The sequence below is a fragment of the Gossypium hirsutum genome, chromosome D03, assembly GCF_007990345.1.
Source record: "Gossypium hirsutum isolate 1008001.06 chromosome D03, Gossypium_hirsutum_v2.1, whole genome shotgun sequence".
NCBI lineage: Eukaryota > Viridiplantae > Streptophyta > Magnoliopsida > Malvales > Malvaceae > Gossypium > Gossypium hirsutum.
Genome location: NC_053439.1, coordinates 15,307,636 through 15,317,247, shown reverse-complemented (window position 1 = coordinate 15,317,247; position 9,612 = coordinate 15,307,636). Strand labels below are relative to the sequence as shown.

The 9,612-nt window shown below is 36.0% G+C and overlaps 1 non-coding gene across 1 annotated transcript; it reads left to right on the top strand.

Annotated features, from left to right (window-relative positions):
* Positions 1-8,870: 8,870 nt before the first annotated feature.
* LOC121215793 (small nucleolar RNA R71) lies at positions 8,871-8,977 on the top strand. The gene has a single exon (XR_005911766.1). It is a non-coding gene; the product is annotated as a small nucleolar RNA R71 (small nucleolar RNA).
* The last annotated feature ends 635 nt before the right edge of the window (positions 8,978-9,612 follow it).

The following is a 9,612-nucleotide window of genomic DNA, read 5'->3' as shown; positions in this document are numbered from 1 at the left end:
TTAAAGAAGCCCTCTTAACAGTATAGCAATCTTGGTTGGAAACAGTCCAACACATACCTTCGACACATAAAACATTCAAGACTTGAATCAATCCATCAGTAGTGACATTCTCAGCGAAGGGTGTGTGTTCATCTTCCATACCAGTAATCCCAAATTGGGTGTTAATATGATCTTCATCGAACAAAACTGAAGTGCCACGGACATAGATAAAAGGAAAATTAGTTGAATTATCATAAGCATAAAATTCACGAACAACCTTTTTGAAAATGTCCTTAGGTGCAAACAGAAAATACTCCACCTGTGCTTCTCTACGATGGAGAACACAAACTCGTCATAGCCCATGTGTGGTTCGTCCTTGAAAAAGAACCATTGTTCGAAACAAAAAGGCAGCTTTGAGATGTTATTGTTGTATTTTGTGGCCACGGTACTGTTGAAAAAGGTTTTAGGTCGAGTAGTGCTGGCTCAAAATGATTCAGCAGCCTTTGAAGTAGTCTTTACTCATGCAATTGAAGGAGGATAGAAAAAATCTCAAAAAATATGGTCAGATGAAATTTAAGAGAAGCTGAAGAGAAAGAAATAGTAAAGATGGAAGCTTTGTGGGAAACGTTAGAGATGTGAGCAGTTGAAAAGAGATGAGTAAAGGAGATAATGTTGAAAGTTCGGAAAAATGAAACGTGCAGAGTAATCTTTGTGGTGTGAAGGAGGGAAAAATAAGGGGATTTTGGGGGGGAATGTGAGGTGTCCTAACCCTAAAATAAAAGTTTTGGCTTTTCCTCATTAGGCTACCCAAGTAGTAGGATGGGCTCAGCTATTCAAAAATCTCCCCTTTAGACTTTTCTATCCGATCAACCCATGTTACCTCATACCTCGACATTCATTCACCCAGTTTTTCGGAGCATAATTTCCCTTTGAGATGCTACGGAAAAGTTCTCTTAGTATCATAATTGGTAATCCTACACTTTTATTCTATCTCCGAAAATCTAGAAAATCTACTCATTAATCAAAGATAAAAACAAAAATGAAAAAATGTTAAATAATTAATGCCAGTAGATAATAAAAACAAAATGAAAGTAGAGCAATTAAAAAAAGGAAAAATAAAAACAAAACTACTAACTCAAACATCTCGGAGGTCAACGGATTGCTTGTCACGATCAACATGAGCACCCCAATAGTGCTTCAAGCGTCGTCCATTAACTTCGAATGTGATTGCCGTTTTTAGGTCTTTGATACTAACAGCTCCATGCGAATTAGCTTGAACCACTTCAAAGGGACCTGACCAGCGAGATTTTAATTTACTAGGGAACAAATTAAGCCTAGAGTTGAAGAACAACACCTGTTGCCCTGGTTCAAAATGCCTTGGCATAATTTTGTTATCATGCCAACGCTTGGTCTTCTCCTTAAACAATTTAGCATTTTCATATGCATTTGCCCTAAATTCTTCCATTTTATTTAATTCTAACAACCTTTTATGGCCAATAGCGGACCAATCCATGTTCAGCATTTTAATAGCCCAAAATGCTTTGTGCTCGAGCTCTACATGTAGGTGACTTGGCTTTCCATAAACAAGCTTAAAAGGTGACGTCCCCAATGGTGTTTTAAATGCAGTATGATAGGCCTACAAATTTTCATCCAATTTGGAGGACCAATCCTTACGAGTTGGGTTCACCATATTTTTTAGAATCTTTTTAATTTCTCTTTTAGAAATCTCAGCTTGTCCATTTCTTTGGGGATGATATGCCGTGGAAATCTTATATTTCACCCCATACTGATGCAAGGCATTATATAACAGCCCATTTTTAGTAAAATCGGAACAGAGGTTTTGGGACCACAAATCCTACTTGGAAATATTTATTTTATTAATATTTTAATGTTTATAGCATGTTACTTGTGTCGTATAAAAATTACGTTAAGAAATTTTATCGTTTGCATGCTTAATTTGATAAAAAAAAAGATTAAATTGCATAAGGTGCAAAAATTTGAGTTCTATAAGAAAAAGGTGTTAAATTGTTATGAAATTGGAATATGAGTGGCCTTAAATGGTAATAAGACCATTAATAAAAGTAGTGGACAAATATGGACATCATTAATGTAATTTAAAGGATAAATTATAAGGTTAATTTAGTAAATTGAAAGAAAAGCATAAAATAAAGAAATATATCATCTTCCTTCTTCTTCTCCAACCGAAAACACTAGGGCAAGGCACCACTTTTGAACATTCAACATTTGGCCGTCTCTCTCTTGTGCATGTAAGTGCGTTTTTATCCCATTTTTAATGGTTTTTATATTTTTGAAGTCGTTATAGCTTAATCTAGCTAGCCCAGGGACTAATTTTCAAAATTTTTAAAAGTATAAGGTTTTACCATGAATGTATATGCATCGTTTGTGATGTTTGATGGAGTAAACCAAATGGTTGTTGTTAGTTACACAACTTTTGTTAAGTAATTTTTGATGAAATTGTCAATTAAGGATTAAATTGAAAAATAGAAAATATTCATGGTAATTGTGAAATAAATGAAATGTAGGGCCTGCTAGGGACCTATATGAAATTCAGCTATGGTGGGTTCATGGAGAATTTCATGAATTTTCAATTTATGAACTAGGGACTAAATTGTAATGAATTAAAAATTATAAGGGGAAGCATTATTTTTCCAAAATATGATTTTTGGATTGAATTGAATAAAATTATTTTTGAATGAGTTGAATTTAATTATTTAGATCAAGAAAAGCATCGTACGGATTTAGGTCGAGGAAAGGAAAAAGTGTTGGATTAGCCGATCGTAATTCACCATTTGTGATTGAGGTAAGCTCGTACATTTAATTAGCTTTTTATTATACATAATTTAAATTCTATTATGTTGTATTATGATGTTACAGCTCTACGAAAATATCCAACAAAGTTTCGACAACTTTCGGATCCCGTTTGAACCTTAGGAATATATAGGATACAAATGACATGTCATTAGGGGTTATCGTGTTTAGGGTACTGGTCCTGCATGTCCTACCAGTGGGTGAGTTTCCGGCATGTGTTGTGGTTACTTGACAACTTGTGTAAGCAGCACAGTGTTGCTACATTTCGACCGATAGCTTGGGTGAGCAGACCCACTTATGGCTCGAGATAGAGCATTCGTATGAGAAAAGAGAAAGAAATGGTTTTGACCATATGTTAGCACACAGTGTGTGAGATTCTCGCATATTTGATATTATTCTAGAGGTTCAATGGGTATACAAAGGGAAGGACCGATAGATATCTCGATAAGAAATTCTATGAAAGCATGAAAATGGTATGAGTTGTGGATGCTTAAAGTATGCTTAGCCATGTTTATGAATTTGTAAGTGCTTATATGTTATGTACATAAAAGCTATTATGTTATGCAATGATTTTGCTAAGTAATGTGGTTATCACTAACTTGAATGCTTGTTGTTGCTTAGGCTTGTGCCAAGCTATGTTGGATTAGTTCATTAGTTGCTTTAAGCTTATATATATATATTGAAATGGTAAGCTTTGGTTTTGAATTACGAACTTACTAAACATTAAATTCTTACTTTTTGTTATTTTCATGATATTTTTAGATAATCGGAAGCTCATTCGGGTTGGAAGCTTATCGGAGATCCATCACACTATCCATCGGCTATATCGGTCGATTTTGATGGTTTTGAGTCATGGTTATAATGACATATATAGGTGTTTTTGTTTGATGAAATTAGCCATTATGTGTGGCTTGTAAATATACTATTTTGGTTGATGAAATAGTTGATATGATATCATGTATATATGGTACTTTAAATGGTTTTTATTTTGGCATCTAGGTACTAAAATGATGGTAGTGAAATGGTGAGTATAATGGTATGCTATGAAATGTTGGTTGGTATGGAATGAGTTAGTACATAAAGTTGTTATTGGCTAGTTTTGGTAGCCTTGAATGTGTTTGGTATTTGGTAAATTAATAAGGTATATGGTAGTTGTGGAAATGGTCATAATGGTATTTTTTGTGCTTGAGAATGGTATGTGAACATTATGGTAAATGTGGTATTTAAGTTGTTCAATTGGTTAATTGAATTCTGGATGAACTTAGTAAGTATTTAATCAAGTTTGATTGTTGAGATTGAGGTGCCATTTTTGCGTATTTGTTGAATGGTTAGTTATTATGATCTCTAGCTTCTATATGCCTATGTTAGGTGCCATTTGAATGCATGAAAATAGATACATTTGGTTTGTGTAAGTAGCTAGATTTCGGGTGAGAAAAATGGCTTGGAAACTATTTTTCGTCCACACGGGTGTGTGTCTCAGTCGTGTGTGACACACAACCATGCAGCACGGCTGTGTGTCCCCTGTAGCTTAAAAAAGGGTTGCAAGTCAGGCTGTTACAAGGCCTAGCACACATCCTGGCACACGGGCATTTGTGGCCATTTCGAAAGGTACATAGCCTGCCACATGGGTGTGTTGCTTGGTTGTGTGACCCAAGTCAGTGAGTTACATAGGCACGGACATAGGCTGGGACACGATCGTCTGTCCCTACTTCAAATGTCCACACGACCGTGTGACCCCCTATAGTTTGAAAATTTTCATCTTTTCCTGAAAAGTACAAAATGTTTTTGATTTAGTCCCGACTCATTTCTAATGTCTTTTTAGGGCCTCGAGGGCTCATAAAAGGGACTATATGTATGAGTTTGAATAACATTTCTATGTTTTATGTTGTGTCTTATATATGGTGAATTAATGTACGTTTTATGATGTTATCTTTTGGTAATGAACCGTAACCTTAATTCGGCGACAGATACTAGCTAGGGGTATTACACGTTAGCCACTAGCTTGCAATCAAAATGAGATCCTTCATCACCAATAATGGCTCTAGGCATACCGAATCTTGTTAAAATGTTCTTGTGCAAGAACTTCATTACTGATTTTGTGTCATTAGTAGGAAGCGTAACAGCTTCGACCCACTTAGAGACATAGTCCACTGCCAACAGTATGTACAGTTTGCCCACTGATGGTGGAAATGGACCCATAAAGTCTATTCCCCATACATCAAACAATTCAATTTCCAGAATATTTTGTAGCAGCATTTCGTGTCTCCTAGATAGATTTCCAGTCCTTTGACAATGGTCATGCGACTAATAAAATTTATGAGCATCCTTGAACAGACTCAGCTAATAAAATCCTGACTGAAGTACTTTGGCAGCAGTTCTCATTCCTCCAAAGTGTCCTCTGTAAGGAGCTGAATGACAATGCTGCAGAATTGTATGTATTTCATCATCAGGGACACACTTCCTAATTATTTTATCAGCACAATGCTTAAATAAGAAGGGTTCATCCCAATAATAATGCTTAGCATCATGAAGGAATTTTCATCTTCTTTGGCTATTGAGATCAGGTGGCATCACACCACTTACTAAAATTTTCACTATATCGGCATACCAAGGTAATGACATGGAAACTAGCAACTGTTCATTTGGAAAGTCTTCTTTAATAAGTTTCTCATTGCCATCTTCATTTCCAGATTCTAACCTTGACAAGTGAACAGCCACTTGATTTTCAGTCATTTTTCGATCCCTAATTTCCAAGTCGAACTTCTGCAACAAGAGTATCCACCTAATTAATCTTGGCTTGACATATTTCTTGTTCACCAAATACTTAATAGCATATTGATCCGTGCAAACTGTGACCTTGGTACGAGCTAGATAAGAGCAAAATTTATCGAATACGAACACCACAACTAATAACTCCATTTCCGTAGTGGTATAGTTAAGTTGCTCATCCATTAGGGTTCTACTCGCAAAATGTATTACACGTAGCACTTTGTCTTTCCTTTTCCCTAGCACTACTCCCACAGCATAATCATTGGCGTCACACATGAGTTCAAAAGGCAATATCCATTCCAGAGCTATTACAACTGGTGCTACTATCAGCTGTTTCTTCAATTCCTCAAAAGCTACCAAGTAATGTTCATCAAAATTGATAAGTCTATTTTGCTCCAGCAATGTGCATAAAGGTCTAGATATCTTTGAGAAATTGTTAATGAATCTTCTATAAAATCTCGCATGACCTAAAAAACTTCTAATACGCTTGACACTAGTGGGAGGTGGCAATTTTTCTATTACTTCAATTTTTGTTCTATCCACTTCAATCCCTTGTTGTGATATCCTATGCCCTAGAACAATTCCTTCACAAACCATGACGTGGCATTTTTCCCAGTTCAAAACAAGATTTGTTTCTTCACAATGGAAAAAAACCAATTCCAAATTTTTTAAGCAATCCTCAAAATCATTACCAAACACAGAGAATATAGCCATCATAAAACGCTAAAAGGTTGTTGGGGCATTACATAACTCAAATGGCATTCGTCTAAATGCAAAAGTTCCATATAGACACGTGAAGGTGGTACTCTCTTGGTCATTATGAGCTATGGCAATTTGATTATACCTTGAATAACCATTCAAAAAATAGTAGAATGCTTTCCCAGCTAATCTATCTAGCATCTGATCAATAAATGGTAGGGGAAAATGGTTTTTCCTAGTTTCCTTGTTAAGCTTGCGATAGTCCATACATACTCTCCATCCCATGACAGTGCAAGTTGGAATAAGCTCATTGTTATTATTACTCACTACCATGACACCACTTTTCTTGGGTACACATTGTACAAGACTCACCCATGAGCTATCTGAAATCGAGTAAATAATGCCAGCATCAAGCCACTTGATAATATCTTTCTTAACAAGTTCTTTCATGATTGGATTTAGTATTCTCTGTTGTTCAATAGAATTGCTATGACAATCTTCCAACAAAATTTTATGCATGTACAAAGTAGGTTTAATTCCCTTTATATCAGCAAGGGTCCCTCCTAATGCCTTCTTAGATTGCCAAAGGACTTCTAAGAACTTGACCTCTTCCTCTAGTGTAAACTCCATAGAAATTACTACCGGTAAAGTGTTGTTGTCTCCAAAATATGTATATTTTAAATGCTGCGGTAGAGGTTTCAACTCCAATGTGGTAGGTTCCTCTACAGAAGGTTGAGGAGAATTAAAAGAGTGACCTGATAAATCTAAGGATTCAAACTTCTTCCCTAGTCTATCCACAAACTACTTGGCTTCCATAAGTTCACCAATGTCCTCAAAAATTATTGTGTCACTCTGCTCAAGTGAGTCTTCATCACTATCAGAATTGCTATGGTAAAATTTTGCAAACTCTTCCTCTACTATTGTTTCTATCAACCTAATGGCGTGGCATTCTTCATTTTCATCAGCACATTTCAATGCATCAAATAAATTAAAAGTAACCTGCCGGTTATTTACCCTTATGGTCAACTTGTCTTTCTACACATCAATTAAAGTCTTGCCAGTAGCAAGAAAAGCTCTTCTAGGAATAATTGGCACATCATGATCAGCTTCACATTCTAAAATAAGAAAATCTGCAGGAAAAATAAATTTATTTTGTATTACCAGCACATCTTCAATTTTACGTCCCGGATGTGCATAGGATCGATCAGTTAGTTGCAACATAACCGTAGTAGGTCTTGCTTTCCCAATTCCCAGCTTCCTAAAAATAGACATAGGGATTAGATTTACACTCGCTCATAAATCACAGAATGCGTTACCTACATAATGGTTTCCAATTGGACATGGAATAGTGAAACTCTCTGGGTCCTTCAACTTTGAAGGTAATGTATTCATCAACATTGCTGTGCACCCTTCAATGAGAGAAATAGTCTCAAATTCTCCCAATCTGTGCTTCTTTGACAATATATCTTTCATAAACTTTACATAATAGGGCATCTGCTCCAAAGCTTCTACTAGCGGTATGTTGATATGGATTTGCTTCAAAATATCCAAAAATCTTTTGAACTGAACATCGTATTTTGAATTTTGGAATGCTGTGGAAAAGGTAGAGGTGCTTGTCCTTCATGTTGCTGATATTATTTTGCTGTGGCATTTTTGTTGGCAACATGATCTTATTCTACTGCAACATTCTTCTATTTACCCTTTTCAGGTTTAGTATGCTTTTCAGTTGATTCTAAATTCTTTCCATGGTTGAGCCTGGAGTTGTCCTCTTATACAATGGTGTCTTGAACAACATCATCCAACTATGTCCCACTTCTGAGAGTGATGGTCTTGCATTATTCCTTCCTTTGTGTTCTCGAATTCTTGGAATTGCTTGGCAATGCTCCTTGTGGCCTCGAATTTATAGCATTTTCTATTTGCCCCACTTGATTCTCAGGAGCTCTAAGGGACGTAGCCTGGCTCTAAACTACAACATCATTCTTGGCCATATATTCCTTTAGCAAGGCTTCAATGGAGGTAGAAGATGATGCTTGACCCTGTTGAACATTTTTCCTCGGTATAGGATGATTATAACAAGGCAGTCCATTATTAACATTCTGTCTCGCAACATTATTTAAATTCCCCGCACCTTGATTATCCCAACTAAAGTTCGAATGTTGATTTAACCCTGGATTGTAGGTGTTGGAATAGGGGCTATTATTCCAGTTAAAATTACCCATGTAGTATACAGATGCTGGGTTAGATGGGCATTCATCATACACATGGTCTTCACCACAATAAACACACAATAGTTCAGCTAATTTCATCTCCTGGACTGCAGTGGTCTCTTAATTATTTTGATCATATTAGCTAAAAAAGATACTTGGGCTGTCAACGAAGTGATTGCGTCAAGCTCCATGGTACCAGCAGCTTTCTTACCCATCCCAACTCTCATGGTAGGATATTGATAATCATTATTGTCAATCTTTTCTAAAATCTCATATGCTTCATTATAAGATTTATCCAACAAGGTACCATTGGCAGAAACATCAACTACCATCCTCATATGTGCATTCAACCCATTATAAAAAATCTCCATTTGCATCCAGTATTGGAATCCATGCATAGGGCATTTCTGAAGTAATTCTTTAAATCATTCCCAAGTTTCATATAGCATTTCATTCTCTGATTAACAAAAGGATGTGGTGTTATTTCTAAGCTTGGCATTCATATTTGGTAGATTATACCATAGAAAAAATCTCTGGTAAAGATCACTCCATGATGCCACTGTTCCCAATGGCAAAGCATTTAGCCACACTCTTGCATGATATCTCAAGGAATACGGAAAAAATTTAAGCCACAAAGCGTCTTTAGGAGCACCATGTTGTCTAAATGAGTCATAGGCTTCTAGAAAAAGTCTTAAGTGCAGTCTTGGATCTTTATTGGGTAATCCACCAAAATATCCTATTGTTTGCAACATCTGGAACATTACTGGTTTTAGCTCGAATTGTTGAGCTTGTATGTGTGGTCTAACTATCCCTGGATTCAAATCATCCAAAATTTGAACAACATGTTCCCAAATTGGTCTATCTCGATCATGATGAATAGGAGGATCAACATCATGACCAATTAGATTATCATTGAGACTATGATCATTCCCTTCCCTAGCCAAATTTCGCAGCTCTTTTCGCCTCCTCCACAAAGTTCTCTCGATATCTAGGTCAAAAGGATCTCTTCATTAGTAGAAGTTCCTCTTCTCATACACTGACAGTAAATCTTTTGAAATTAAATACAATTAAGTTAGCTAAAACTAAGGAAACAAAAGAAAATAACAAAACCAAATTTCACCAATTGCTA